Genomic DNA, 13,504 nt, shown 5'->3' on the forward strand with positions numbered 1-13,504 from the left:
TGTCCTTATCGCTGGGTTTACTTTCTCAAAAGCTTTGGATTAGGAGTTGACATTGTCGAGTGGTATGCTTGGGGACAATCAGGTTCCCCTCGTCATCCTTCTTGGTGTGAATGTGACACGGCAAATACATCACATCATTTGCTTCCCAGTCCTTCACCTTCTTGGGGGTCCAGGGCACTTTAGGTTTCCCTTTGAACTTTCCTTGATTCAACACTGCTGCCTTGGGAGGACCTGCAGCCTCAGCCTTTCGCTTCTGCTTCCGACTGGAATTTCCTCCTCTAGTGTCCTGGGTGACTATTTTGTGCTTGCCACTCCTGAGTTGGTCTTCCTCTTTGCCGTAAGCATATTTGGTGGAAATCTCCATCATCTGAGTCAAAGACATATCCCCAATCCGACCGAACTTCAGATTGAGCTCTCTGTAGCGAACGCCTTCGTTGAAGGCGCAGACTGCTTGGTGATCTGACACATTCTCCACTGTGTGGTGCAGAGTGATCCATCTCTGGATATAGTCTCTCAGGGTTTCATTCGGTTTCTTCACGCAATGTTGCAGCTCCGGTAGACCAGCAGGTCTCTTGCAAGTGCCCTCAAACGTTCTGGTGAACACTCGGGCTAACTCATCCCAACTCAAAATACTCCCAGGAGCCAACTGATTCAGCCAAGCTCTGGCAGAACCTTCAAGCATCAGAGGGAGGTGCTTCATGGCCACCTCATCACTACCGCCACCAATGTGCACGGCCACTCGGTAGTCTTCGAGCCAACTATCGGGCATCGACTTGCCTGTGAACTTACTGACGCCAGTCGCTAGTCTAAAATTATGGGGAATCTCTGCGGCTCTGATGGCTCTTCCAAAACACTCTGGACCGGAAACGTGGACTCTGCCTCCACTGGGTCTGTCCTGATCCATCCCTTCTCTGGATGCTCTGTTCCGGTCGAACAAACCCTACACAAGGACGGACCTTGCGTCAAAGCCGGGTTCTCTAGGGTCGACTGGAACTCTGCGGTTGTTCCCATACGGATGCTTTGTTGTCATTACGTTGGGGCGCGTACGACCCGTCCCTAGGAAGGGGCAAAGGTGCTCGACGGTAGTTGTCGCGGGCGTATTCACGATCATATTCTCCATGAGCTCTTCCCAGGTACCGATCCTGGCGGTGATCACGGCCTCCATGCCATAAAGGGGACCTAGGACTGTGAGACGACTGAACGGTATCTGCTCTCACTGATCTGATGTGGATTCTGTTCTGCGACTGGGACACAGTGGAGTTCTGGTCTCCCACTGCTCACAGCAGCATTCTGATCTATTCCAAGCCTCTTCCAGTCTCCGAACAGGATGGCTGAATGGACTCTGCAACAATGTGCAGCGGCTACCAAATTCTGAATCGGTGTACGGAATACCTGAGTTTTCGGTGGGAAAAATTGTCATGGACGTCGAGTGGACTCGGGGATCAGTCGACGGGAACGCTTGTCGAGAGAATGTTGGAGATTCTCCAGTCGAGTGCGCTCAGCCAGAGTGTCCAGACTCACCGCCTCCAAGGCCCGGGCCTCAGCGGTTTACCCTATGATGGGGGTCTGGAGAGCCTCCACAATGCGGCGTTGCAGCTCCTCTCTCTACAACGAGCTGAGAGGTTGGGGCTGGTACTCTTCGTGGTTGAGTGACGGGCCAGCGGTTCTGCCGCCGTCACCACTGCAACGAAAGCCAGGCGGTCCGCAATGGGAGTCGACCATGGGGACCTCTACCGCGGGGTCACAACTCCCGCTCTCGAAAAAGGTATCTGCAAAATCAGTCGACAGGTCGACCGATCCATGAGAAAACACATCGGGCTCAATCGCCGCAACATGGGGGTGAAGGCCTAACGAGCCACCGCGTGTCTCACCCACTGCTGGAGCCGCGAATTCCCAGACCACTTGCGGCAGCATCAAGCAGAGTGGAACGACGACGCGATGACCGACAAGTACGGGGAAGATGGTGCCGAAGGAGGACGCCGCAGGCACTTGCACGGAAGTGCGACGAGCCACGAGCTGGAAGAGCCTCGACGTCGAGGGGGCCTTCTGGAGCCAGGCGGAGTCGTCGGCAACGAAAGTGAGCGTGCCGAGTCGGAACTCACGGCCCACAACCGAACCACCACCGGAAACCATGCTGATGCAGATCGGAAAAAATGCAACCTCGTGCGGAAGTCTCTAAGACGCTTTGCCCCAAGGTGGGCGCAAACTGTTGTGGTACTAAGTCTGATAGTAAGTATAGGGGGTACGAATGAGGAGGCGAGGTCCTATCTACGGCAAGGTTGTACGCAAGTGTTTACGAGTTCATGCTCCTCTCGGAGGAGGTAAAAGCCCTATGTCTCGGTGCCCGGAGGCGGTTGACTGGATTAAATGGGTGTGTGTCTGTTACATGGGATGCGAACCCTTGTGCCAAAGGAGGGGGTGGCTTATGAGTGCGCCAGGACCCCGGCCATCCCCCGTTACCACGAGTTCAATGTTCATAAAGAGGGGACGTTACTGATAACGCCAACCTTAAGTGTCTTAAATGACATGAAAGACCACAGAGTGAATGCTTGGCCGTTGCTGTTCTGAGCGACTCCTGGTCTTCAGTAGGTCTAGTGGTTTCTTGTATGGTCGAGTGATTGATTGGTCATGTGACTTCAGGAAGGAGGGGTACCCGAGTGGTTGATTGGTCGGGTGGATTGCACTCGATGCCTTTATTGGGAACTCCCTGTTGTCTGTTGAGCTTCTTTGCTTCTAGGGTAGTGACCTTGGGTAGGGCGTATAGGTCAGGCCTATGACCCTACCCCAGGTCTGTATCATCATCAGACGGTCGAAAGAATGTCATGCAGGTGTGTCTCTAGCCCGCCTAGGACGAAAGCCCATTTTTTGTCATGATTTTTTGTCATAGAAGTAGGAGCCCACCACATCTATGATGATACGGGTTTTGTCACAATTATCATCATAGAAGTGTCATAAGCATGATAGAAAAAATTGTGTTCGCCCAAAATGTCACGGATGTGTTTTTTTTGTAGTGCTCGCGCTGTGCGACTCCAGGATGGTGCCCTTGATACGTCTCCAATGTATCTATAATTTTTAATTGTTCCATGTTATTTTATTATTTGTTTTGGATGTTTAATAGGCATTTATATGCTATTTTATATTATTTTTTGGACTAACCTATTAACTGAGAGCCCAGTGCCAGTTTCTGTTTTTTTGCCTATTTTAGAGTTCCACAGAAAAGGAATACAAAATGGAGTCCAAACGGAATTAAACTTTCGCGATGATCTTTCTTGGACCAGAAGGAAACCAGAAAACTTGGAGATCAAGTTGGAGACACCACGAGGCGGCCACGAGGCAGGAGGGTGCGCCCCCTACCTCGTGGGCACCCCGAGGGTCTCCTGACCTAGCTCCTTCGCCTAAATATACTCTTATACCCTGAAAACATCCAGCGGAGCCATGATACGTCTCCAACGTATCTATAATTTATGAAGTATTCATGCCATGTTTACAATAATTTTATATGGTTTTGGTATGATTTGCATGGAACTAACCCGTACTAATGTTGTTTTTAGCAGAACTACAATGGTGTTGTTTTTGTGCAGAAATGAATGTTTTCCAAATAAGCTGAAACTTTTTGATGATTTTTTTTTGTAACAAAAGAGAACCTCGAAGCTTCATGGGAGGGCCAGAAGAGCCACGAGGAGGGCACAACCCACTGGGGCGCGCCTGGGCCCTTGCACGTACCCCGTTGTATCATGCTCACCTCGAGGCCAATCTGGACGTGAGACCCACGCCAAAAATTCCTATAAATAGAGAACCATCAGAAATAACTCTAGATCCGAAGTTCCACCACGCAAGTCTTTGTAGTCATCCAAAACCAATTGGGAGTCTGTTAAGGCACCCTGCCGGAGGGGGAGATCATCACCGGTGGTCATCTTCATCATCCCGGCGGCCACCATGATGAGGAGGGAGTAGTCCACCCTCGGGGCTGAGGGTTTGTACCAGTAGCTATGTGTTCAATCTCTCTCTGTTTCTCTCTCTCTCTCTCTCTCTCTCTCTCTCTCTCTCTCTCTCTCTCTCTCTCTCTCTCTCTCTCTCTTTCTCTCTCGTGTTCTTGTGATGTTAGGATCTTGACGTATCGCGGGCTTTATTAATATAGTCGGATCATATGGTGTTTTCCCCTCTCTATCTTGTGATGAATTGAGTTTTCCCATTGAGATTTCGTTTTATCAGATTGAATACTTTCTGGATTTAAGAGCACTTGATATATGTCTTGAAAATGAATACTAGTGGTGACAATGGGGTATCATATTTATCCACTTGATATATGTTTTGGCACTCAACTCGCGGATTCCCGAGGTGACATTGGGGTAATCTATGCAAAGGGGTTGATGCACGTTCTTGTCTTTGTTTCTCTAGTAGAAATCTTGGGGCACTCTTTGAGGTTCTTTTTGTTGGATTGAGTATTATGAATCTGAAATTGTTTGATGCATATCGTATAATTAACACATGGGTACTCGCGGTGACATTGGGGTATCTAGGTGAAATTAGAGTTGGTTGATATGTATCATATGGTGTTATTTTAGTATGAACTGTTGATTTGATCAATCGTAAAGAATAGCTTGCTATTATATTAGTACGAACTCCAGGATAGATTGATCGGGGAGAATAGCTTTGAGGTGGTTTCGTACCCAACAAACAATTTCTTCTTATGTTCCCCGCTAGATAATAACTTTGGAGTGATTCTTCATTGCTCATTGAGGGATGGTTATGTGATCCAATATATTAGCATTGTTGCGAGATTGCACTAGCGAAAGTATGGACCCTAGGCCTCATTTTCAAGTATTGAAATATTGTTGTGCTCCGTTTTATTAGTTGCTACCTTGCTGTTTTTATTGTTCCTATTACAAAAATCAATATCTACTATCCATACTACACTTTTATCATCATCTCTTCGCCGAGCTAGTGCACCTATACAATTGGCCATTGTATTGGGTGTGTTGGGGACATAAGAGACTTTTTATTATTTGGTTGCAGGGTTGTTTCAGAGAGACCATCTTCATCCTACGTGTCCCATAGATTGATAAACCTTAGGTCATCCACTTGAGGGGAAATTGCTACTGTCCTACAAAACTCTGTGCTTGGAGGACCAACACGTGTCCACAACATAAAGTTGTGTAGTAGATATCAAGCTCTTTTCTGGCGCCGTTGCAGCGGAGGTGAGTGCTTGAAGGTATATATTTAGATCTTGCAATCTAATCTTTTAGTTTCTTGTTTTATCACTAGTTTGGTTTATAAAAGAAAACTACATAAAAATGGAATTGAGGTTGCATCATATTATTGATCATCTTTATAATATCTTTCTTGAAAATGATGGTTCGGAAAATTGTGCTCAATTGATAGAAGAAGAATTTAATAAAATGATTGACATGAATGATGAGCATGATTGCAGTGTCATTAGTATGAATTCTTTGAATATCCATGATGTTAATGATATGGAAAGCTACAAGCTTGGGGATGTTATGGTTGATGAAGATGATATTTTTACTCCCCCAAGTTTTGATGAGATAAATTATTATGATGATAGTATGCCTCCTATTTATGATGATTATAATGATGAAAGTGGACTCAGAGAGGTCATGACTTTATTTAATGACGAATCCACCATTTTGGATAAGGCTTCAATTGACTATGAGAACAAGTTTGCTATCTATGATGATTATGGTGATGACATGTATGCTATAAATAATAATGATAACCATGAAACTTTTCATCATGATTTTAATTATCAATCTCATGATAGTTATTTTGTTGAGTTTGCTCCCATTACTATTCATGAGAATAATTTTCCTTATGTGGAGAGTAATAAAATTTCTATGCTTATGTATCATGAAAAGAATGCTTTATGTGATGGTTATATTGTTGAATTTCTTCATGATGCTACTGAAAATTATTATGGGGGAGGAACTTATGCTTGTAGGAATTGCAATAATATCAAGTTTCCTCTCTATGTGTTGAAAATCTTGAAGTTGTGCTTGTTTTGCCTTCCAATGCTAGTTGATTCTTGTTCCCATAAGTTGTTTGCTCACAAAATCCCTATGCATAGGAAGTGGGTTAGACTTAAATGTGCTAGTCATATGCTTCATGATGCTCTCTTTGTGTTTCAGTTCTTATCTTTTATACGAGCATCATTGGAATCATCATGCCTAGCTAAAAGGCATTAAAGAAAAGCGCTTGTTGGGAGACAACCCAACACTTTTATCTACTGTTTTTGTGTGTTCATATGATTATGCTACTTTATTAATCATGTTTTATTGTTTTTCTTTCAATACAGTGCCAAGTAAAGCCTTTGGGATCATGTTGGGTGATAGTTGATTTGATCTTGCTAAAAAAACAGAAACTTTTGCGCTCACGAAAATAGCTCGCATTTTACAGAAGAGTGCTTTTGAGTTGATTCTTTTTGCAGAAGATTAATATACGAATTGCTCACGTGGTCCAAATTTTTGCATTATTTCTCGAGTAGCAGAAGTATGGTATGTGTACAGATTACTACAGACTATTCTGTTTTTGACAAATTCTGTTTTCAATGCATAGTTTGCTTGTTTCCTAGTTTCTATGGCTTATATTGCTCAATATAAATTGTAGAAATGATATGCTACAGTAGGCATTGTGTTTAACCAATTACGAATCTTGTCTTTGAAAGTACCAAAAGTGAAATGGTTTGTTCTTTATCATACTAACCTATCTCACGAAGTTCCGTTAAGATTTGTGTGATTGAAGTTTCCAAGTTTTGGGTGAGATGTCGATATGAGGAGAATAAGGAGTGACAAGACCCTAAGTTTTGGGATTCTCAAGGCACCCCCAAGATAATATTCAAGGAATATCCAAGAAACTAAGCTTGGGGATGCTCCGGAAGGCATCCCCTCTTTCGTCTCCAACATTATCGGTAACCTCACTTGGAGCTATGTTTTCATTCGTCACATGATATGTGTTTTGCTTGGAGCGTCATTTTATTTTGTTAGGATTTGCTTGGTGTTATTTAGAATAATGTTTTGCATCTTTTATTTCTATAAAAGTGGCAATGATAGCCTTTGCCATGCTTATTTTGCAAGTATACTTGTTGCTGTTTGAAAACACAAAGTTTACCGTTGTTGCAAAAATTCCCTAGAAAAGTCAGCATGTGATAAAATGTTGAAACTTTGTGCAAAATAAGCTTGGATAAATTTTCTACAGTTTGGTAGACTTCCATAATCCTTGGAGTTCGAGAAGTATTGATACTCTAGCATTATTTACAGACTGTACTATTTTGGTAGATTGTTGTTACGTTTGGATTGTTTGCATATGTTTGCTTGTTTAATGATTCTATTTGAGGATAGGAGTATAAAATATGCAGAGGCATTTAGTATGCAATTTTTAATAATAATATTAGTAATTTTCTATAGTAGAGAATGATAATGTTTTGCACTGATTTATACTAACTTGTCTCACGAGTTCTTGTTGAGTTTTGTGTGGATGATTTTTTTGAGATTTAGGGAAACCGTGATATGAGAGGAATTAAAGAGACACAAAAGCTCAAGCTTGACAATTCCCAAGGCATCCCAAGATAATATTCCAAGAAGTATCAAGCATCTAAGCTTGGGGATGCCCCGGTAGGTATCCCACCTTTTTTCTTCAACAATTATCGGTTAGTATCGGTTGAGCCTAAGTTTTTTGCTTCTTCACATGAGTTGTGCTATTCTTAGAATGTCATTTTATTTTGATTTTGCTTGTTATTTTAACAAATTACTTAGATCTGAAAGTTTTTTAAAAAAATAGAGTCCTCAAATAGTTGCTAGGGAGGCTAGGTAAGCGGCATGCACATCCCGTCAACAAAGCTCTTTTCTATGGACTTGCTCTAGTTCTTCACTTATATCTTTTTGAGCACGGTGTGCTTTAGTATTTTGAAGAAATTGTCTCTTGCTTCACTTAAATTAATTTGAGTGAAAGAAATATTATGCTCATGATCTTCATTTATATCTTTTTGGAGTAGCTTGTCATTTACTCATGTGCTTCACTTATATCCTATGAGTAAATTGTTGAACAAATTGAATGTCATGCAGTTGAAACCATATCATGCCTAGTGGTAGCTTCACATTGGGTTTAGAAAGTGAAATATTTTGAGGCTTGACAATCAAAATATTGGTCATACAAGCAATTCATGAATAATTAGTATAAGGAAGAGAACTTCACATGCAAATACACTATCTTCGAAATCTTTTGTGATTGTGAGCCCCCATCAAAATATTATATGCCAAAATTGTTGATGTTAGACAAGGAAGAAAATGTAATGATTTATGTTTGATAATCTTCACATAGAAGTTATATTGTCATAGATCCTTTAACATGTGGTGCTTGCCCCCCATCTTTGCTAGCCAAAAATTCCGCACCAAGGAGAGATACTACTTGTGCACCCAAAAAAACCTTAAACCCAAATCTTGTTTTCAAGAGTCCACCATACCTACCTAAGGATTGAGTAAGATCCTTCAAGTAAGTTGTCATCGGTGCAATAAGGCAATAAAAATTGCTTCTAAAAGTGTTAGATCATTTAGTGTAAGGAAAAATTGAGCGTTGGACGAACTTGTGATGCCAAAGAATAAAAGCGACAGACTGCATAATTAAGGTTGCTATCATAAGGGCCAACATAAAGTTATGTTCTTTTTCTCTAAGGGGTTGAGGATAGAAACAAATAAGTGCACGGCAACCTCTGCTTCCCTCTACGAAGGGCCTATCTTTTACTTTTATGTATTTATGTTCATGCAAGAGTTAAAGTTTTTCTCTCTATTCCTTTTTAGTTTTCTCCTTAGGCAAGCATCATGTGGTGAAGAAAGATCTAGGCACATATATCCAGTTGGATATGGGTACCATGAGTTATTATTGTTGACATCACCCTTGAGGTGAATACGTTGGGACGCGAAATTATAAGCCCCTATCTTTCTATGTGCCCGTTTGAAATGTTTTGCTCATGTATTTGCATTGAGTGTTAGTAATCATAGAAGACTATATGATCGTTCAACATGTGGAGCTCTTACTTAGACTCTGTTGAATAAGTTGAATTGCAATTGCTTGGTGACTGAGAACATAGGTTGTTGAGTTTCAAGAGAATTCATTGTTTGAACCTTAACATGTGAATTGGTTGCTACTATAACATAAGAAGTTTTATAAGAAAGAATTAATGTTATGATGCTTGGAAAAGTGATTGAAATTATCATTGATCAAACTTGTGCACTTTGCTAGCATTCACACTTCATAAATTATTTCTTTTATCATTTACCTACTCGAGGACGAGTAGGAATTAAGCTTCGGGATGCTGATATGTCACCAACGTATCTATAATTTATGAAGTATTCATGTCATTTTTACATTAATTTTATATGGTTTTGGTATGATTTGCATGGAACTAACCCGGACTGACGCTGTTTTCAGAAGAACTACCATGGTGTTGTTTTTGTGCAGAAATGAACGTTCTCTAAATGAGTTGAAACCTTTTGACGATTTTTTTTGGAACAAAAGAGACCCCCGAAGCTTCGTGGGAGGGCCAGAAGAGCCATAAGGAGGGCACAACCCACCGAGGCGCGCCTGGGCCCTTGCCCGTGCCCCGGTGTATCGTTCTCACCTCGAGGCCCATCTGGACGTGATACCGACACCAAAAATTCCTATAAATAGAGAAACCATCAGAAATAACCCTAGTCAGAAGTTCCGCCGTCGCAAGTCTTTGTAGCCACCAAAAACTAATCGGGAGCCCGTTCCGGCACCCTTCTAGAGGGGAGATCATCAATGATGGCCACCTTCATCATCCTTGCAGCCACCATGATGAGGAGGGAGTAGTCCACCCTCGGGGATGAGGGGTTGTACCAGTAGCTATGTGTTTAATCTCTCTCTCTATCTTGTTCTTGAGATGTCACGATCTTGATGTATCGCGGGCTTTATTAATATAATCGGATCGTATGGTGTTTTCTCCTCTCTATCTTGTGATGAATTGAGTTTCCCTTTGAGATTTCATTTTACCGGATTGAATACTTTTATGATTTAAGAGCACTTGATATATGTCTTGCAAATGAATACTTGTGGTGACAATGGGGTATCATATAGATCCACTTGATATATGTTTTGGCACTCAACTCGCGGATTCCCAAGGTGACATTGGGGTAATCTATGCATAGGGGTTGATGCACGTTCTTGTCTTTGTTTCTCCGGTAGAAATCTTGGGGCACTCTTTGAGGTTCTTTGTGTTGGATTGAGTATTATGAATCTGAAATTGTTTGATGCATATCGTACAATTAACTCACGGGTAATCGCGGTGACATTGGGGTACCTAGGTGACATTAGAGTTGGTTGATATGTATCTTATGGTGTTATTTTAGTACGAACACTTGATTAGATCGATCAAAAATAATAGCTTGATTTTATTTTAGTACGAACTCTAGGATAGATTGATCGGAAAGAATAGCTTTGAGGTGGTTTCGTACCCTACAAACAATTTCTTCTTATGTTATACGCTAGATAAGAACTTTGGAGTGATTCTTAGTTGCACGTTGAGGGATGGTTATGTGATCCAATTATATTAGCATTGTTGAGAGAGTGCACTAGCAAAAGTATGGACCCTAGGCCTCATTTTCAAGCATTGCAATATCGTTGTGCTCCGTTTTATCAGTTGCTACCTTGCTGTTTTTTATTGTTCCTATTGCAAAAATCAATATCTACTATCCATACTACACTTTTATCATCATCTCTTCGCCGAACTAGTGTACCTATACAATTTGCCATTGTATTGGGTGTGTTGGGGACACACGATACTTTTTATTATTTGGTTGCAAGGTTGTTTGAGAGAGACAATCTTCATCCTACGCCTCCCACGGATTGATAAACCTTAGGTCATCCACTTGAGGGAAAATTGCAACTCTCCTACAAAACTCTGCGCTTGGAGGACCAACACGTGTCTACAAGAATAAAATTGCATAGTAGACATCAAGCCACGAAACTACTTTTCCACCGCCGCAACCTTCTGCACCCGTGAGATCCCATCTAGGGGCCTTTTCCGGCGTCCTACGGAGGGGTATTCGATCATGGAGGGCTTCTCATCAACACCATTGCCTCTCCTATGATGCGTGAGTAGTTTACCACAGACCTTCAGGTCCATAGCTAGTAGCTAGATGGCTTCTTCTCTCTCTTTGATTCTCAATACAATGTTCTCCTAGATGTTCTTGGAGATCTATTCGATGTAATATTCTTTTGCGGTGTGTTTGTCGATATCCGATGAATTGTGGATTTATGATCAGATTATCTATAAATATTATTTGGTTCTTCTCTGAATTCTTAAATGCATGATTTGATATCTTTGCAAGTCTCTTCAAGGTATCGGTTTAGTTTGGCCTACTAGATTGATCTTTCTTACAATGGGGGAAGTGCTTAGCTTCGGTTTCAATCTTGCAGTGTCCTTTCCTAGTGACAGTAGGGCTAGCAAGGCACGTATTGTATTGTTGCCATCGAGGATAAAAATATGGGGTTTTCATCATATTGCTTGAGTTAATTCCTCTACATCATGTCATCTTACTTAATGTGTTACTCTGTTCTTTATGAACTTAATACTCTAGATGCATGCTGGATAGTGGTCAATGTGTGGAGTAATAGTAGTAGATGCAGAATCGTTTCGGTCTACTTGACACGGACGTGATGCCTATGTTCAAGATCATTGCCTTAGATATTGTCATAACTTTGCGCTTTTCAATCAATTGCTCGACAGTAATTTGTTCACCCACCGTAATATTTGTTATCTTGAGAGAAGCCACTAGTGAAACCTATGGCCCTCGGGTCTCTTTTCCATGATGTAAGTTCTCTTTTACATCTTACTAGTTTCTGATCTACTATTTTGCAATCTTTTACTTTTCCATTTATAAACCAAAAATACCAAAAATATTTACTTTACCGTTTATCTATCTGCATCCGATCTCACTTTTGCAAGTGACCGTGAAGGGATTGACAACCCCTTTATCGTGTTGGGCGCAAGTTGTTGATTGTTTGTGCAGGTATTCGGTGACCTGCGTTGTCTCCTACTGGTTTGATACCTTGGTTCTCAAACTGAGGGAAATACTTATGCTACTTTGCTTCATGACCGTTTCCTCTTCAAGGGAAAAACCAACGCAAGCTCAAGAGGTAGCAAGAAGGATTTCTGGTGCCGTTGTTGGGGAGATCTACGTCAAGTCAAGTCATACCAAGTACCCATCATAAACTCATATCCCTTGTATTACAGTATTCCCCATTCTCCTCTCGTTTTCCTCTCCCCCACTTCTAAAACGATTTTCAAAAACCTTCGGCTTTTCTTCGCCCCTCTTCCGTCCGTCTTTTTCATTTGCTTCTTGTGTGCTTGTATGTTAGATCGCTTGATTCGACTTCATGGGTAGTCCTCCTATGATTGTCAGTACACCCGATAATGAAGTACTCAATTTTAAACAAAGGGAGGGAGAAAATCAAAAAGATGCTTAGTTTAGAATTTGCAATTCTGAAAATAGATCTACTAGAAAGCATTCTACTTCTGTTCTTCTCCGCAATTTTTTTGTGGGCATTACTCCTTGGAATAGATATGTTCTTGACACCATTACCAGAGGGAATTTTTTGGGAAGCCCTACTTTTGATTCTTATAACTCCATGATAGATTTGTTAGGCCCACAACCTCTTTTGGTCAATGGAACTATTTTAACCTTGGAACATGTGATGCAAAGACTTGATATTATTGAGAATAAAATTGCTACTATAGAGTCGATTGAAAATTTGGATAAAAAGATTCATAATCAAATTACTCAATATGGATCTAAGGTAGGAGTTACTCTAAAGAATCTTAGAGAAAAGGAACCCATAGTTAATGAAAAGATAGATCAAGATTCTACTAGAATTGATAAACTTGAAGATATTATTACCAACTTGGGTTCCGCTTTCTCTGCTGTTAAAAATAATTCAAATCTTCCTCTTTTCAAAGTTGCCAAGTTTATTTACGTTCCTAAGAATAAGGGTGAATCTTCTAGTAAGGAAAATGAATATCTCAAATCAATAAGTGTTCACCCCAATCTTTTCGATATTATTAAGGAACCTTTTGCCCCGAATGAATTTCTTGATTTCTTGCCTAGGAGTTTGATCATTGATAAAATCAAAGAGTCTCCTAAGGATTATACGTGTTCAATTGAAGAATTGCATACCAGAGATGGCAATACCAAGATCTATTCATGTTTTTTATGCCTAGCTAAGGGCGTTAAACGATAGCGCTTTTTGGGAGGCAACCCAATTTTATTTTTTTCTTTGTTTTTAGATACTATTTATTAATAAATAATTCATCTAGCCTTTGGTTAGATGTGGTTTTATGTCTTAATAAGTGTTTGTGCTAACTGAAACCTTTAGGATAGCTCACGGTGATAGTTGTGTTGATCCTGCTAAAAATCACAAACTTTTGCGCTTAGTAAATTAGTTTTGAAAATTCCCAGAAATGTGATTTCCATCT

This window comes from Triticum dicoccoides, unplaced genomic scaffold, assembly GCF_002162155.2.
Source record: "Triticum dicoccoides isolate Atlit2015 ecotype Zavitan unplaced genomic scaffold, WEW_v2.0 scaffold56748, whole genome shotgun sequence".
In the NCBI taxonomy this organism is placed as follows: domain Eukaryota; kingdom Viridiplantae; phylum Streptophyta; class Magnoliopsida; order Poales; family Poaceae; genus Triticum; species Triticum dicoccoides.